Raw genomic sequence first — 19926 nt, 5'->3', positions numbered from 1 at the left:
GCATAACACTAAGGGGCAGAAAACGCTGGTGGGAGTTGTGTACAGGCCACCTAACAGTAGTAGTGAGGTTGGGGATGACATTAAACAGGAAATTAGAAATGCGTGCAAAAAAGGTACAGTAGTTATAATGGGTGACTTCAATCTACATATAGATTGAATGAACCAAATTGGTAAAGGTGCTGAGGAAGAGGATTTCTTGGAATGTATGTGGGATGGTTTTCTGACTCAACATGTCGAGGAACCAACTAGAGAGCAGGCCATTCTAGACTGGGTATTGAGCAATGAGGAAGGGTTATTTAGCAATCTTGTCATGCGAGGCCCCTTGGGTAAGAGTGACCATAAAATGGTGGAATTCTTCATTAAGATGAAGAGTGACATAGTTAATTCAGAAACAAAGGTTCTGAACTTAAAGAAGGGTAACTTTGAAGGTATGAGATGTGAATTAGTTAAGATAGACTGGCAAATGATACTTAAAGGGTTGACGGTGGATATGCAATGGCAAGCATTTAAAGATCGCATGGATGAACTACAACAATTGTTCATCCCAGTTTGGCAAAAGAATAAACCAGGGAAGGTAGTGCACCTGTGGCTGACAAGGGAAATTAGGGATAGTATCAAGTCCAAAGAAGAAACATATAAATTAGCAAAAAAAAGCGGCACGCCTGAGGACTGGGAGAAACTCAGAGACCAGCAGAGGAGGACAAAGGGCTTAATTAGGAAAGGGAAAAAAGATTATGAGACAAAGCTGGCAGGGAACATAAAAACTGACTGTAAAAGCTTTTATTGATACGTGAAAAGAAAAAGATTGGTCGAGACAAATGTAGGTCCTTTACAGTCAGAAACAGGTGCATTGATCATAGGGAACAAAGGCATGGCAGACCAATTGAATAACTACTTTGGTTCTGTCTTCACTAAGGAGGAAATAACTAATCTTCCGGAAATAGTAAGGGACCGAGGGTCTAGTGAGATGGAGGAACTGAGGGAAATACATGTTAGTAGGGAAGTGGTGTTAGGTAAATTGAAGGGATTAAAGGCAGATAAATCCCCAGGGCCAGAAGGTCTGCATCCCAGAGTGCTTAAGGAAGTAGCCCAAGAAATAATGGATGCATTAGTGACAATTTTTCAAAACTCCTTAGATTCTGGATTAGTTCCTGAGGATTGGAGGGTGGCTAATGTAACCCCACTTTTTAAAAAAGGACGGAGAGAGAAACCGGGGAATTATAGACCGGTTAGTCTGACATCGGTGGTGGGGAAAATGCTAGAGTCGGTTATCAAAGATGTGATAACAGCACATTTGGAAAGAGGTGAAATCATCGGACAAAGTCAGCATGGATTTGTGAAAGGAAAATCATGTCTGACAAATCTTATAGAATTTTTTGAAGATTTGACTAGTAGAGTAGATAGGGGAGAGCCAGTGGATGTGGTATATTTAGATTTTCAAAAGGCTTTTGACAATGTCTCACACAGGAGATTAGTGTGCAAACTTAAAGCACATGGTATTGATGTGGATAGAGAACTGGTTGGCAGACAGGAAGCAAAGAGTGGGAGTAAACGGGACCTTTTCAGAATGGCAGGCAGTGACTAGTGGGGTACCACAAGGCTCAGTGCTGGGACCCCAGTTGTTTACAATATATATTAATGATTTAGACAAGGGAATTAAATGCGACATCTCCAAGTTTGTGGATGACATGATGCTGGGCAGTGGTGTTAGCTGTGAGGAGGATGCTAAGACGATGCAGCGTGACTTGGATAGGCTAGGTGAGTGGGCAAATTCATGGCAGATGCAATTTAATGTGGATAAATGTAAGGTTATCCACTTCGGTTGCAAGAACAGGAAAACAAATTATTATCTGAATGGTGGCCGATTAGGAAAAGGGGAGGTGCAACGAGACCTGGGTGTCATTGTACACCAGTCATTGAAGGTGGGCATGCAGGTACAGCAGGCAGTGAAAAAGGCAAATGGTATGTTGGCATTCATAGCAAGAGGATTTGAGTAAAGGAGCAGGGAGGTTCGACTGCAGTTGCACAAGGCCTTGGTGAGGCCGCACCTAGAGTATTGTGTGCAGTTTTGGTCCCCTAATCTGAGGAAAGACATTCTTGCCATAGAAGGAGTACAAAGAAGGTTCACCAGATTGATTCCTGGGATGGCAAGACTTTCATATGAAGAAAGACTGGATCCACTAGGCTTTTATTCACTGGAATTTAGAAGATTGAGGGGGGATCTTATTGAAACGTATAAAATTCTAAAGGGATTGGACAGGCTAGATGCAGGAAGATTGTTTCTGATGTTGGGGAAGTCCAGAACGAGGGGTCACAGTTTAAGGATAAAGGGGAAGCCTTTTAGAACCGAGATGAGGAAAAACTTCTTTGCACAGAGAGTGGTGAATCTGTGGAATTCTCTGCCACAGGAAACTGTTGAGGCCGGTTCATTGGCTGTACTTAAGAGGAAGTTAGATATGACCCTTGTGGCTAAAGGGATCAGGGGGTATGGAGAGAAAACAGGTACAGGGTTTTGAGTTGGATGATCAGCCATGATCATACTGAATGGTGGTGCAAGCTCAAAGGGCCGAATGGCCTACTCCTGCACCTATTTTCTGTTTTCTATGTTTCTATACCCCTACCATTCATATATCTATCTAAACTTCTCTCAAATGCTGAAACCAAGCTTGCATGCACCACTTGCACTGCCAACTCATTGCACACTCTGACAACTCTCTGTGCAGAAGTTTCTCTTGACATTCCTCTTAAACTTTTCACCTTTAACATATGACCTCTATTTGTGGTCCCTCACAACCTCAGTGGAAAAGCCCGCTTGCATTTATCTTATCTATACCCCTCATAATTCTGTATATCTCTATCAAATCACCCCTCAATTTTCTAATATCAAAGGAATGCTTTCCTTATAACTCAGGTCTTCCAGTCTCAGCAACATCCTTGTAAATTTTCTCCACACTATTTCAAACCTATTTACACCTTTCCTATAGGTAGATGACCAAAACTACACACAATACTCCAAATTAGGCTTCACCAATGCCTTATACAACTTCAGCATCTCCCATCTCCCGTACTTGATACTTTGATTTATGAAGGCCAATGTGCCAAAAGATTTCTTTATGACCCAATCTACCTGTACACCACTTACAATGAATTACAGATCTGTATTCCCAGATCCCTTAGTTCGACAACACTCCTCAGTGCCCTACTGTATTATTCCTACCCTGGTTGGTGCTTCTGAAGTGCAGCACCTTGCACTTGTCTGCATCAAATTTCATCTGCCATTTTTCAGCCCATTTTTCCAGCTGGTCCAAATCCTACTGGAAGCTCTGATAGTCTTCCTCACTATCCACTACCGCCCCAACTTTAGTATCATTCACAAATTTGCTGATCCAGTTAACCACATTATCATCCAGATCATTGATACTGATGAGAAACCACACGGCACTCTATCAGGCACAGGTCTCCAGTTAGAGAGGCAATCATCTACTAATTCTCTCTCACTCCTCTCACAAAGCCAATGTCAAATCCAATTTACTACCTCATCTAGAATGCCAAGAGACTGAACATCCTTGACCATCCTCCCATGCGGGACCTTGTCAAATGCCTTGTTAAAGTCCATGTAGACATCATCCACTGCCTTGCCTTCATCAGATTTCCTGGTAACTTCCTCAAAACACTCTATAAGATCAGTTAGACACCACCTACCATGTACATATCTATGTTGACTATCCCTAATCAGGCTACACTTATTCAAATACTCATATATCCTGTCCCTTAGATACCTTCTGATAACTTCCCCACTTCTGAGGTCAGGCTCACTGGCCCATAATTTCCTGGTTTATTTTTAGAGCCTTTCTTAAACAGTGGAGTAACTTAGCTATCCTCCAATCCTCCAGCACCTCACCTGTTGCTAAGGATGATTTAAGTATCTCTGCTAGGGCCCTGCAATTTCTACACCTATTCTGAAGGAACTTGTCAGGCCCCAGGGGTTTGCCTCAAGACAGCAAACAACTCCTTCTCTGTAATCTCTAGATGATCCATGACCTTGCTGCTCCTTTACCGCACTTCTATCAACTTCCTGTCCATCTCTGGAGTAAATACAGATGCAAAAAATTAAGAGCGTTTGATGGCTCTGGGCCTGTATTCACTAGAATTCAAAAGAATGAGTGGTGACCTCATTGAAACCTATCAAATGTTGAAAAGCCTTGATAGAGTGGATGTGGAGGGGATGTGTCCTATTGTGGGAGAGTCTATGACCAGAGGACACAGCATTGGAATAGAGGAATGACTTTTTAGAATGGAGAAGAGGTGGAATTTCTTTAGCCAGAGAATGGTGAATCTGTGAAATTCTTTGCCACAGGCAGCTGTGGAGGCCAAGTATTTATGTATATTTAAGGCAGAGGTTGATAGGTTCTTGATTAGTTATAGCATGGAGGGATATGGGAAGGAAGCAGGAGATTGGGGCTGGGGATTGGATCAGCATTGATGAAATGGGCGGAGCAGACTCGATGGGTCAAATGGTCTAGTTCTGCTCCTGTATTTTAAGATTTCCCCCATCTCTTTTTCAGTCCACACATGGATTATCATTCCAGTTTTCCAGAGAACCAATGCTGTCCCTTGCTCTTAATTTATCTGTAGGATTCTTCTTCACCTTTTCTGCTAGGGCAACCTCATGACTAGTTTTACCTCTTCTGATTTCTTTCTTAAGTGTTCACTTGTGTTTCTTATCATGATCATATATTATAAGCACCTTATTTGTCCTTATCTAACTATACCTGCTATGCACCTCCTTTTTTTCTTAACAAGGGCCTCGATTTCTCTTGAAAGCCATTCTGACAGCCACATACAAGCTTTGTACATAAGCCTTCCACTTAACAGGTACACTTTGATCAGAAAACAGCCTGTCCCAATCCGCACTTGCTTGTTCTTCTCCGCTACCATCAAAATTGGCCTTTCTCCAATTTAGAATCTCAACCCAAAGACTTTACCGTCAAACTGGCAGATAAGGGAGTTGCTGTAGTAGTCCAGTGTGCTGTCCTCTACCTTACTGAGGCCCAGCGCCAACTCTCAGACACCTCCTCTTACTTACCCCTTGAACGGGACCCCACTAAGGCCATTGTCTCCCACACAATCACCAAACTTATTGACTCTGGGGATCTCCCAGCAACCTCATAGTTCACGTACACTATACCACCCATTTCTACCTACTTGTCCAGGAACACCCATTGTTTCAGCTTGTTCCTGCCCCACTGAACTCATATTGGCTTACCTCGACTCTGTTTTAATCCCCGCACCCCCCCCCAAGTTCATTCAGTTCCTACCTACATCCGTGACAACTCCCACATTCTGGATCTTTTTGTGGATTTCAGGTTCCCTGGCCTCCATCATCTTATTTTCACTATGGATGTCCCTGTATACCTCCATCCCCCACCAGGAAGGCTTCACAGCTCTCCATTTTTTTCTGGATACCAGACCCAACCTGTTCCCCTTCACTATCACTCTCATCCCCCTAGCAGAACTTGTCCTCACTCTTAATGATTTCTCCTTTCGCTCCTCTCACTTCTTTCAAACAAACACGGCAAACACGGGCACCCACTTGAGACTCAGCAATGCCTGCCTGTTTGTTGGCTATGTGGAACAGTCTGCATTTGAAGCCTACACTGGTGATTGTCCCATATTTTTCCTATGCTACATTGATGACAGCATTGGTGCTGCTTCCTACAGCTGTGCTGAACTCATCAACTTCATCAACTTTGCCTCCAATTTACCTGGTCCATTTCTGATACCTCCCTCCCCTTTCTTGATCTCATTGTCTCTATCTCCAGAGACAGCTTATCTACGGATGTCCATTATAAACCCAAGGACTCTCACAGCTACCTGGACCACATCTCATCCCATCCTACTACTTGTAAAAATTCCTTCCCCTTTTCGCGATTCCTCTGTCTCCACCGCATCTGCTCTCAGGATGAAGCTTTTCATTCTAGAATGAAGGAGATATCCTCCTCCTTCAAAGAAGGGGGCTTTTCTTCTTCCACCATAAACGTTGCTTTCAACCGCATCCCTTTCATTTTATGCATACCTGCCCTCACCCCATCCTTCCACCACCCCACCAGGGATGGGGTTCCTCTTGGCCTCATCAACCAGCCCACCAGCTTCCACATCCAGCACTTAATTCTACAAAACTTCTGCCGCCTCCAACAGGATCCCACCACCAAGCATGTTTTAACCTTTCTCCATTTTCTGCTTTCCACAGGGATTGCTCGCTACATGACTCCCTTGTCCTTTCATCCCTCTCCTCCAATCTCCCTCCTAGCACTTAACCTTGCAAGTGGAACAAGTGCTACACCTGCCCCTACACCTCCTCCCTCACTACCATTCTAAACAGTCCTTCCAGGTGAGGTGACACTTCACCAGTGAGTCGGTTGGGGTGATTTACAGTTCGGTGCTCCCAGTGCAGCCTCTTGTATATTGGTGAGCCCCGATGTAGACTGGGAGATTGCTTCGCCAAGCACGTACTCTCTGTCTGCCAGAACAAGTGGGATCTCCCAGTGGCCACTCATTTTAATTCCACTTCCCGTTCCCATTCCAATATGTCCATCCACGGTCTCCTCCACTATCGTGGTGAGGCCGCACTTAGGTTGGAGGAAGAACACCTTATATTCCGTCTGGTTAGCCTCCAACCTGATGGCATGAACATTGATTTCTCAAACTTCCGGTAATACACCACCCATTTCTCATCCCTTTTCCCTCTCTCACTTCATCTAACCAATCAACTTCCCAGCTTCTTACTTCATCCATCCCCCTCCAGGTTTCACCTATCACCTGGTGTTTCTCTCTCCCCTCCCCACCACCTTTCAACTCTATTCCTCAGCTTTTTTTCTCTAGTCCTGCCAAAGGGTTTCGGCCCAAAATGTTGACTGTATTTTTTTTCTTTCCATAGATGCTGTCTGGCCTGCTGAGTTCCTCCTGCATTTTGTGTGTTCCACAGACCAGACATTTCCATATTTTCTTTGAGACTAATAGCTTTAGGATCACTAGGTGCAAAGTGTTCGCCTACTCAGACTTTTGTCATCTGCCCTGTCTCATTCCCTAGTAACAGGTCAAGAATCACACACTCTCTCATTGGGACTTTTCCGTACAGATTAAAGAAACTTTCCTGAATACATTTGATGAACTCTGTCCCATTTAGTCATTTTACAGTATAGGATTCCTAGTCAATATGTGGAAAATTAACATCACCCACTATAACAGCCTTATGTTTCTTGCAACAGTCTGTGATCCATGTATAAATTTGTTCCTCTAAATCCCGTGGACTGACCCACGGCTGTACCTGTTGTTGAAGGGGTTGGCCACAGGGTACTCTGCATTGGCTGTTCACCCCCTTTCCTATTTCACATGTAGGCCAATCTCCTGTGTTCTGCACTCTATGTGTCCTATCTATCACACCCTCAGCCTCCCAGATGATCCAGAATTCATCCAATTCCAGTTCCAACACTTTAATGTGGAGTTTTATAAGCTGCAGCTGGATGCACTTCTTGCAGGTGAACTTGTCAGGGGCACTCAAGATCTACCTGCCTTCCCACATCCCACAAGAGGAGCATTCCAGTACCTTGCCCGGAAGCCCTACTGTTCTAACTGTGTATATATAAAGAAGGAGAACAATAAATAAATTGGGGAGAGAAATCCACCTACAGCTTTTTTGCCTTCTCTCACTCAAGCCTCTCCTTGCTGAAGATTCAAAGAGCTGAAGCCTTAAAATCCCCACTCGAGCACCATCTACTCCAACAAGGACCACTGCATTGTTGGGTACTCTACATGGCCCTGCCTTATTTTAATTTGTTCTTGCCAATCAATCCCAATTGCTGATTGCCCACTTCTCACACCACCAAACTGCTGCAAATTGATGTCATATGTAATCAATCGGCAAACCTAAGTGAGCTACATCTTCTCACCCTTTGGACTGACTGCTATACTCAATCAGTAAATCTGAGTGACTCTACTGATTGACTGCTGATCAAAACACTAATCTGCTGTGAATTGATGCCTGATGCACTCAATCAGTAAACCTGAGTGAGCTATGCCATTTCGTGCTTCGGATCTCCAATTGACCACTGATCAGGACACCAAACTGCCTTACGTACTCATTTGGTGAATCTGAGTGAGCCACTTGCTTTCACACTTCCGATCACTGATCGGCTGTTGCTCAAACGAATGCCTTTCGAGGTCTTTTGAACCATTGCTCATTTATGGCTCTCTATCACTCACTAGCACACCTTTAAAAGTTTGCATGCAAATGTCTATACAGTAGCTGTATTTTTATATATATGTGTATATTGCATGTGTGTGTGGGTGTGTATATATGTATATATATATATACACATACATACGCACAAGCCACTGTATATACTGTCTTGTAACACAATTCAGCCCACAACCCGTTGTTTACCAGTGATGTTAATCAATTTTACTGAGATTTCTGAATTACACGCTCCTTTTTCACAGTACAGCCCAAAAAACAGGAAAAATTGTAAAATATGAAAAATTAACCACTCAAAAAATCTGAAACCTCAGCAGTTTAAAAGTATTCATCCCCCTTTGTTCAGTACTTAATTGAACCACCTCTCACGGCTGTTACAGCCTGTAGTCATTTTGGATAAGTCTCTATTGGCTTTGCACAATGTGATGGAACAAGATTTGTTCATTCCTGAGGCAATGTGGCTGTAGTTTCATATTTTTTCCGCTTTGTCACGGTGGATTGCATTGAGGTCCAAGGTATGTTCAATGCCTTTGAGATTGTCTCGTACCCTTCCCCTGATTTCTATTATCATTTCCCTGACATGTCTTGATGCTCTTTTGTTTTCATTTTGGTTTGGTCTGTTGAGAATCTACCATACTGCTGGACCTTGCAGAGAGAGGTGGTATTTATTCAGGTGATCCTACAATTTTCTACATCAAACAATTGGGTGAATCGGTAAGGTAATATACAGTACTGTACCTGAGGAAAATATTAGCGTAGTAACTACAAGGGGGTGAATTTTGGTTTTTGATTTTTTAGTAAATTAATGACAGGTTTTGGAACTTTTCATTTGATTTAATATGATGCACAATGTTTTGCAAATTAGCACAAAAGTATCCTTCATTATATATAAAATTTAGGAAATGAGACAGTAAAATGCGGCTGAATATAGATGACTAGAATGCAATACATGACATATTTCAGTTGAGATACATTCTATATTGAGTTGGAGTTTATAGCTAAATAGGGGGGAGTGTAGTGTATTTAATATTTCAATAATATTATTAATATATTGTTTGATTATGCATTCTTTATTTGGTTACATATTCATTATGGGATATATGTAAAAAGCTACATGAATGGTGTTCATCATTACACCATCATGTTTAATCCTTCAGTTTAAGATGGCTCTGATGAAGCCCAGTTTCTACTTAACTGATGGCAAACAAAACAAAGAATATATCTAAATGTTTTATTATTAACATTTTTTCTTGTAAAATTTATATTTAATAATCACTGCAAACAATGAAGAGGCTGGGTCGAGGGTCAAAGAGTTAGTGGAGCGGAGGAAAGTCAGAGCAGAGGAGGGGCAGATTTGAAGCTTATCCCCCTAAACTGAGAGCAAGATTTGATTAATCTAAATGCCAGTCTGATTTGCAAAGTTTGGTTATGAGCCGAAAAGTGGTAGCAGGGTAGCCCAGAGTGTATCAATGCAATGGGCCTAGGTCCTAGCGCTAGTCCTAGTACGAAGAACAACCCGATCTTTGACAATTTAAACGCTGGGAGGAATGGATTGACAAGAGGCAAGGGTCGGCCTGGTTCTGCTCCCTGCTCTGTGATGTTTACTCAGCTCTGCGCTGAACTGAGGCTGTGGCCTGATCTGGATTCCGTGTCTGAGGGCTCCACAATATTTATTCAGCTCTGCATTGAACTGAAGCTGAAGCTATGATCTGTTCCAGCTGCTCTTGGCTTCATGTCTATGGACCCACATTGTTTTGAATGCTATTTGCTTACTTTTATTGTTTGCACGGTTTGTTTTGTTTTTCTTTCTCTCCGCTCTTTAGGAGTTTAATGGTCTTCTTTTTCTCAGGGTTCTTTTTGAGTTTCTTTGTTTTGTGGCTGCCTGTCAGGAGATGAAAATCAAGGTTGTATAATGTATATAAACTATGGTAATAAATGTATTTTGTACATTGAGCCACATTTATACGTGAGTGTCTCGCTAAAAGAAAACTATGGAGACAAGTTATCCCTGTTCTTGTTTCGATAATTTTCTGGAGTTACAAAACATAACAGTAAGGAAAGCAAATATAATATTCAGATTCAATTTGAGAGGGCTAAAGTATAAAAGCAAAGGTATAATGCTAAGGCTTTGTTAGATACTGGTCAGACTACACGGAGCATTGTGGGTAGTTTTGGGCCCCATATCCAAAAAGGATGTGCTGGCATTGGCAAGGTTCCAGAGGAGGTTCACGAGAATGATTCCAGGAATGAAAGTGTCTGTGTACGAGGAGGGCTTGATAGCTCTGTGCCTGTAATTGCTGGAGTTCTGAAAAATGAAAGGCATCTTGAAAGGCCTAGATCAGGGGTCGGCAACGTTTACCACTGAAAGAGCCAATATGGACCCATTTCCCACAGGAAAGAAAACACTGGGAGCCACAAAACCCGTTTGACATTTAAAATGAAATAACACTGCATACAACATTTTTTATTTGCCTTTATGTTATGTATAAACAAACTATAATGTGTTGCATTTATGAAATTGATGAACTCCTGCAGAGAAAACGAAAGTACATTTCTGCATGCAACAAAAACATTTTGAACTCCGAAAAAAAGACGTTGGGTTGAAGGTTACTCCATAGTTAGCCTACCTTGGATCGAAGAATTAAAAGAAAGCGCGCACTGGCGGGTGTCAGGCATTGGCAGTGGTGATGTATATTAATAGCGATAAAAAACACGTTGTAGCGGTGTGCTACACGCAGCGCTAAAATAAAGACACTGCAGTCAAAGGTAACTTTATTCGAACTAAACAGCCTTGCTTTAAAGCCTCCCTCAACCCGCCCCCCCGTGGGCGCAGATGCTCCAAAAGACACGTACTCACAAACCCCCGTGGGCTATCTCCCTTAGCTGGAATGCTGGCTAATTGTGAGCCAGTTCGGATGTGCCAGGAAATGGGGTCTCCACAACGTTTTTAGATTGTACAAGATCACCATAATCTTCAAATTTCGAATTACATTTCAAAAACTAACAAACCACGGGGAGCCGCAGCACAGAGATCAAAGAGCTGTGGGTTGCCGACCCCTGGCCTAGATAGAGTGGATGCGGAGATGATGTTTCCTATAGTGGGCGCGTCTAGGACCAGAGGACACAGCTTCAGAATAGAGGGGAGCCCATTCAGAATAGAGATGAGGAGGAGTTTCTTTAGCGAGAATAGACAATAGACAATAGGTGTAGGAGTAGGCCATTCGGCCCTTCTAGCCAGCACCGCCATTCACTGTGATCATGGCTGATCATACACAATCAGTACCCTGTTCCTGCCCTCTCCCCACATCCCTTGACCCCGCTATCTATAAGAGCTCTATCTAACTCTCTCTTGAATGCATCCAGAGACTTGGCCTCCACTGCCTTCTGGGGCAGAGCATTCTACATATCCACCACTCTTAGGGTGAAAAAATTTTTCTGCATCTCTGTTCTACATGGCCTACTCCTTATTCTTAAACTGTGGCCTCTAGTTCTGGACTCACCCATCAGAGGGAACATGCTTCCTGCCTCCAGCGTGTCCAATCCCTTAATAATCTTATATGTTTCAATCAGATCCCCTCTCATCCTTCTAAATTCCAGTGTATACAAGCCCAGTCGCTCCAATCTTTCAGCATATGACAGTCCCGCCATTGCAGGAATTAACCTTGTGAACCTATGCTGCACTCCCTCAATAGCAAGAATGTCCTTCCTCAAATTTGAAGACCAAAACTGCACACAATACTCCAGGTGGGGTCTCAGCAGGGCCCTGTACAGCTGCAGAAGGACCTCTTTACTCCTGCACTCAATTCCTCTTGTTATAAAAGCCAGCATGCCATTAGCTTTCTTCACTGCCTGCTGTACCTGCATGCTTGCTTTCATTGACTGATGTACAAGAATACCTAGATCTCGTTGTACTTCCCCTTTTCCTAACTTGACTCGATTTAGATAGTAATCTGCCTTCCTGTTCTTGCCACCAAAGTGGATAACCTCACATTTATCCACATTAAACTGCATCTGCCATACATTTGCCTACTCACCCAACCTGTCCAAGTCACCGTGCATTCTCATAACATCCTCCTGACATTTCACACTGCCACCCAGCTTTGTGTCATCAGCAAATTTGCTAATGGCAGTGAAGGTAGAAGGTAGTGAATCTGCGGAATTCATTGCCATAGATAGCTGTGGGGGCTAAATCTTTGGGTATATTTAAAGCGGAGGATGATAGGCTCTTGATTATTCAGGACATCAAAGGTTATGGGGAGAAGGTAGGAGAATGTATTTGAAAGGGATAATGCATCAGCCATGATAGAATGGCAGAACAGAACAGATGGGCAGAATGGCCAAAGCTGTTCCTATGTCTTATGGTCTTATTGAATGGAACGGTGCATTTTTTCCCTGCGGGATTTATTTTCTTTCTCAGTTCACTGTCAATTTTTCACTAGCAAGCTCAGTTCTGATGGAAGTTTCCTGCTGAAAATGTCAGCTGTTTATTCCTCGCCACAGATGCTGCCTGACTTTCTTTAGTGTTTTGTGTGTGAAGCTCCATGCCTATTGTCAATGCCAAAGACGGCTTTGAGAAGGTGGTGGTGTACTGCCTTAAATCATTACAGGTCAACAGGAGCCTTTGCTGACCCAGTAAGAGCTGTTAGTGAGTTTATCCCACTGATAATGACCTGGAGGCCCCATCAATACCTATCCATCTCCCAATGTCACAAAGGCAATTCGTTTGGTCTTTATGACATTATTGATCTTGGGAGTCTACTCTTTGTAAATGGGCTGCCATGTTTCACCCAGCACTATGGTGGCAAATTCAAAGACAGTTCATTGGGGTAGTTTGCAACATTCTGAATGAAACATGAAAGATGCCATATAAATGCTATATTTTTTCCTTTAAGCAGACTCATGGAGTATAATGTAGAAATTGCTGACAAAGCATTTGCTGTACGTAGAATAAAATATAGTTTCTAATCATTTCTCCGACAGTAAATAGACTAAACAACAATGAAAACCTACGTTCATTTTTTGAGAGCAAGTAAAAGCTGGGGGCACAGTGCAAGATGAAGATGGGATTGACTCTTGCAAATTAGCCGCCACATTCAATTTAGAGTAAGTTTTATATTCTTCATGAATTGAGCGTAGCCAACAGTAGTAAATGAAACTCCACTCCAAATGTATGTAAGCACTTGTAAATGGCCAAGCAAACATACCAATTTCATAATAGTTTGCCCAAGATATATTACTCTAAATAATTTATATTGCAATGAATATGCACAGTACCAACAAATTGCAATCTTTTAGTAATTTACTCATGAAGTCCCAGTGATATCCACGAGGAACAATCTTCCTGACCTACTCTGCATGAAATCTGCAACGTTGCCTGATTGATAACATTTCAAAATGGAATAATCAGGCATATTCATAAAAAAGGTTGATGCAGTTACACACCTGTGTAGACACTTGGCCCATGGGGAAATCCTAGAAAAAGGCTAGTTTTGCCAATGCTGCATTTTAAAATATCAAGTATGCTATTTTCCCAGGAAACAAAATGAAATGCCATTGTGGTATACTTAAGACCTTCTTCCAGATGCTATTTGTTGTAAAATTGGGCAGCCATTACCACAGCAAATGTAGAGAAAAGGCCAGAATCTGGTCAGGGCAATGCAGGCAGCAATGATATAAGTGCTACAAGATTGAGTGTTCAAACAATAATCATATCAAGGAAATTTCTGGCATGAACTGACACTCAATTAACCTTTACATGAATCAATAAGCTAAACTATCATTACTCATTGCTGGCAGGAACGGTAGCCTTCCCAGAAGCAAAGCAGAAATACCTGGATATAGCAAAGATCACTATGATAAATAATAAGAAAAAATGCTGAAGATACAAGGTGGTCTTGAATGTCTGTTCCTTTTTTTCTTATCTAATTCATCTGATATTGGCATAATCGAATCAGATATTTACAAAGTTCTAAGGACAAATGAGATCCACAAAAAGTCACATTTTCCTTATAATCTTATGCTCCAGCCTTCAAGTATCATTCTCTGCATGGGTTCAAACAGAACTATGCCTGAGGTTCATTTTACTTGCATCCACCTGTAAATTATGTAAATCACACGCAAAATAGAAACGCCACCCCAGTATGCCAATCAGTAGCTGGAAGAGATGATATATAACTCCGATAACCTTTGGAGTAAATGGGAAAGAAATATGGCTCCTGGTCAGCACAAAACAATGGAGGGAAGATTATATCTGAAAAATGGACCAGAAAAAAACAAAAATGATGCCGGCAACACTCAGCAGGTCAGGTAGCACCTGTAGTCAAAGACCTGAAGCAGTAACTCTGCTCTCTTTCCTCAGATGCTGGTTGGTCTGTGAACGTTTTTGACATTTTTTGCTTTTGCTCTCAGGTTTCCTGAATCTGATCTTTTAGTTATGCGAGCCAGCAAGACCAGAGTTTGAGGCCTAGTGCTTGGGGCCTGTTATCAGTGAGTCCTGAGGTCAATACAAAAGATCGAAGCCCGAAGATTGATTGGAAGCTAGAATAGTGGGTCTGTTTGTCGGCAAGTCCACGGTCCGTTGGAGAAGTCGAAGGCCCAATGTCTACAAGTCTGCTAGTTTACTGAAGGCTGGAGGCCTGGAGATGGCCTTTCTTGGGGTTAGGTGGCTCTATGAGCATGTGTGGTGGGGAAGAGGGAGGAAGGAAAGAGCCTGGTTTCACTGTTGTTATTTTGCTGCTGTTGTTCTGTTTTTGTTGTTGATGTTGCTTATGTTGTTCTGTAAAAATGGTGGGTATGCTATGTTAGTGCCAGAATGTGTGGTGACACTAGCGGGCTACCCCTCAGGTTGTATCGATTGTTAACACAAATAACATTTTACAGTACATGAGATAAATCAATAAATCCAAAATCTGATCTGTTTTGATTTTCAAAGGTGCAGGGGAAACTTGTATAAATATAATTTACAGATAGTTATAAATATAACAAAATGAGATTTGTGTGGTCTCTTTTACGAGCTATGGTGAAGCAGGAAGTTGTATGGTTTGCATGGAGTAAAGTAAAGGTTAGATTTGCAGCATAATCAGGAGTTTTATTCTCCCTTTCATTATATTTGTTCGTTATTGGTGGGCATCATTGGTTAGATAGGCAATGAAGAAGCTAGGAAGCCACTTTTTTTAAACCATTGTGGTTCTCGTGGTGAAAATACTCCTGGAGGGCTGTTTCCAGTCTTTTAGTCTAGGAAGAGTGCAGATATAGATTATTTAATGTTTAAGTAAAGGATATTGGCTCCCTAGGCTGAGTCAGCTATTATTTGCCTATTCCTGGTTGCCCTTGAGAAGTGAAAAAGCTGTCTTCTTGATGTGTAGGCATGCTCACAATGCTATTAGTTTCAGGATTTACATCCAGTGACAGTGAAACAACAGCAATATTTTTCCAAGTTGGAAATGTATGACTTGGAGGCAGCTTCCAAGTGGTGGCATCTCCATGCTTTTGCTGACCTTATCCATTTAGCTTTTGGAGGTGATGGGTTTGGAAGGTGCTATCTGAAGGGTCTTGGTGAGAATAACAGGCAAGTTGAATACAAACTTGTAGACAAAATGGTGGTATTTTTTGTGCAATTGCTGGCCTTTTTCTTCTCAGTGATCTGAGAGATTCTGAGGAAGAGTCTTTGTGGGCAAGTATGCACTTTCTGGATTACAGTGTGCACTGGTAGAGGAGAGGCTGCCGTGGAGTTGTCAATCAAGCAGACTTCTTGTAGACAACTTCTTGTGGTACCGTATTTTGATGATATCCTCAATGGTTATGGAGCTGGCTGAGTCTTTGACGACTCTTGTAATCCTGTGCATTGGAGGCTCCATACCAGACTGTGATGTAATCAGGCAGGATACTCTCCACCATGCATCTATAGAAATATGAAAGAATCGTTGGCGACATATGAAATCTCCTCAAACTCTTAACAAAGTAGAGCTCCTGACATTCTTTCTTCATGATTGCAATAAAGTTTTGGGCCCAGGATAGATCCTCAAAGATGTTGTTACCTAGGAACTAGAAGCTGCTCATCTTGTTCATCAATAACCACTCACCGAGAAATGATGTACATTCTCCTGACATCCCTTTCCTGAAGACCACAATGAATTCTTTGGTCTCATTGATTTTCATTGAGATGTTACTGTTGGAACACCACTTATCTAGCTGATCTATCTCATTCCTGTGCACCTCCTCATCACCATATGAGGTTTCATCAACAACAGTGGTGTTGCCTGTGAACTTATAGATAGCTTTTGACCTGTGCTTAGCCTTATAGTCATGAGTGTAGAGAGTGTAGAGCAGTAGGCTAAGTGTGTCTGTCAGAGATGGGGGATATATTCTCACTGTTCCATGCTGACTGTGGTCTTCCAGTGTGGAAGTCTAGGATCCAGTTGCAGAGGGAGATACAAAGGCCAGGTTTCGAAGCCTAATGATTAGTACTAAGGGGATGATGGTATGGAATGCTGAGTCTCTCACTGGAGAATATGCAGCTTCTAACTTGTTTTTATAGACACAAGCATATAGAGACAACACATTTACTTTTATGGTCAAAGATGATGCCCAGCATGACCAGATGATGCTAACACCTAACTTGTGACTTCTACTGCACTGTTTTTCTTCACTTTGAAAACAGCTTAATTATCAACACTCCTGATCCAAATAGTTTGTATCTACAAGCTAACCTATCCTTACTCTATTCAGAAGTCTTCTGAAATTTAACATGCTTCAGATCTTCTCTTGCTTTTGGGCAGTTTGGAAGAAGGTTATCTCATTGAATAGGGAGATCTTTCAGAAGCAGGTTGAAATTCAGTGTGCTTTCAATAAATGCAGGGAGTGGATTTCCCAGCTATCTAGAACTTGAGGGTTTTCTTTATTTTAATCGGAAAGGTTTGCCTCCCAAATGTCAAAGAAATAAGGCACTTTTGGCTTGTTGGCCTTTCTGCATTTTTTTTTATGTTTAAAGGTCCCTCCTGTTTCAGAGAAAATGAGCAAATCATGGTATCCTTGACACTCTTTGTACTGTTTTGTTGTAGATTTTAAAAATTCATCTAGCCCCATTACACCAGATGTACTGCCAAGCTGGCACAGAACAAGCATAAATAACAGTAAGAGGAACATTCAGTGATAATCAAAGTCCTTGCTGAACAATTCATTGCTCCCCTCAGAAGTAGGCACCAAAGGTAGCACAAATTGTGAAGATAGAAAGCATGGTAATATTTTAAACCTGTTCCCCTCCAATGCTTTGCACAGCCATTGAAAAATAGCTGTGGGATCAAAATCTTAGACAATACTTCACTGAGCCTAATCTATTCTAATCAACAAAAAATCTATTTTGCTTTTTCTAATCTAGAGCTTATCTGGGAAAAAAAAAGATGGACTGACTCTGTTCTGCACATCTGGATTGTGATTTCCACCTTCCTGCTTTTCTTCACTTTGAAAACTGCTTCATTATCAGCATTTCTGGTCCAAATATTAATTAATTAATTAATATAGATAATCTATCCTATAGAGACAGCCTATATAACTTTTCCTTTCTGTGGTAACTTCTACTTTACAAAAAGACCACTCGACAACTTGATGGCCAAAAGAGCATCTTTATCTGGGACGGCAAATGATATTTACAATACAGAGGCTTCCAGGTACCTCGTGCGGCCTGGGTGGAGGAACTATATACAATGCATACCGGGAGTAAAAAGAGTGGAAGTAAAGACCCCGCCAAACCCGGATCCCGCCTCTTGCTACCAACAGCTTCCTGATTGGTATTAACTTACTTTTAATAATACTCACATTACAACACTTTCAATATTCAGAAGTCTTCAGAAGTGTAGCATGTTGCAGATGATTTGTATAAATGCCATATCTGATTCAAGAGTGAAGTTGTCCAGACCATTTTTTAGGTGAACTGTTTGCATAAAAAGGCCACTTGGCGCTCCCATCTTAAAGAAGGAATGAACTTGCATGTGCATGGTTTTACCATGTCCCAGAAGTGTCTGTGAGCAGTATTATCAATTCGTACTCAGCCAGCTCCACAGCTGCTGCTTAGGTTATTTGTTTCAGAGACAGGTATATATATTACTGGCATATGCTATGAAACTTGTTGCATTGCAGCAGCAGTTGTGCAAAAAGGGAACAAAAATAGTGAGGTAGCATTCACGGCTTCATTGGCCGTTCAGAAGTCTGATGGTGGAGGCCAAAATGCCATTCTTAAAATGTCACAGGTACTTCTGGATAACTTCTGGCCAGGATATCAGCTTGGCATTACTCCCTTGTTCTTCTAGATGATAGTTCCTCAGCATCTTTAGTGATCGTCTGAGAGGCAAGTTACAGGCTTTGTTCAACATCTTATCTGGGAGGAAATACCATGCATGGTGCTGCATACCCCACCACTGAACACATCTACATGTAGTGCCGTCACAGGAAAGCAGAAACCATCCTCAAGAGCCTGCACCATCCAGGCCACGCTCTTTTCTGCCTGCTGCCATTAGGAAGGAGGTACAGGAGCCTCAGGACCTACATCACCAGGTTTAGGAACAGTTATTACCCCTCAATCATCAGGCTCTTGAACCAATGGGTATAACTTCACTTGCCCCATCCCTGAATAACTACATTCCACTGGTTTTGTATCTAAAGCCCAAGAATGGAAAAGCCTACAAAGAGTATTTTTTTACAGCCCAGTCCATTTTTGTAAAAGAGTGGAATACTTCACTCTTCTCAACCTGATCCCACAACCTATGGACTCTCTTTCAAGGACAACTTATGTTTTCCATTTTGTTTATTATTTTAAAAATATTTTATTACTATTATTTTTTTATTTTTTATAATTCATGTCTTTTGTACATTGGTTGTTAGTCCATCTTTGAGTATACTTTTTCTTTGTGTTATTTTGTATCTACTGTGAATGGCTTCAAGAAAATTAATCTCAGAATGGTATATGGTGACAATCGGTACAGTATTCTGACAATAAATTTACTTTGAACTTTGATGCCCTCACCTCAATACTAGATTAGAGTGCTGATTTTGGTTTGCTTGCTAAAATCAAAAGCAGTCTATTGGAAATGCCAGGTTCTGATCACTAAAAGGTAACTACACAATTGTAGTATAGTCAAATTTCAGAAAGACATCAGCATGGGGTGTATGGGGTGTCCAGGGAGGGATAGCACCTCTGGTGAAGGGAATTGTCATGCCCAATCAGGAATAGCTCTCTCAACTTTGGTCCTCACTAGAAACTCAGCTGACACCTGTGACTCCAAGTAGCAGTTTGTGTATGACAGCAGCCATACTCTGGTACACTGCCCCGACAGGCAGGCTAAACCAGGTGAGCGTAGCTGGTGGGCTTCTTACCCCGGTGAGGTAGGGGCATGCCTGTCCGAGCATGCAAGGTCAGCTTAGGCAGACTGGGTGGATGAAATCTGCCAGTGAGATCCAACGGCCAGGAAGGTGTTTCTGTAACACTCCATTGATAGCAAAGGGCAGGATGAGGCACAGAAGAAATTATGGTCATCTACTGAAACCAAGGAAGACCCCGCTACTCGACTACTCACACAACTAGTCTCAGAATTCGACTACTCACACGACTGGACTCAGAATTCCACTACTCACACGACTGGACTCAGAATTCGACTACTCACATGACTGGACTCAGAATT

This window comes from Hypanus sabinus, chromosome 4 (assembly GCF_030144855.1).
Source record: "Hypanus sabinus isolate sHypSab1 chromosome 4, sHypSab1.hap1, whole genome shotgun sequence".
NCBI classification, from domain to species: Eukaryota; Metazoa; Chordata; class Chondrichthyes; order Myliobatiformes; family Dasyatidae; genus Hypanus; species Hypanus sabinus.
This window is presented reverse-complemented; position numbering follows the sequence as displayed.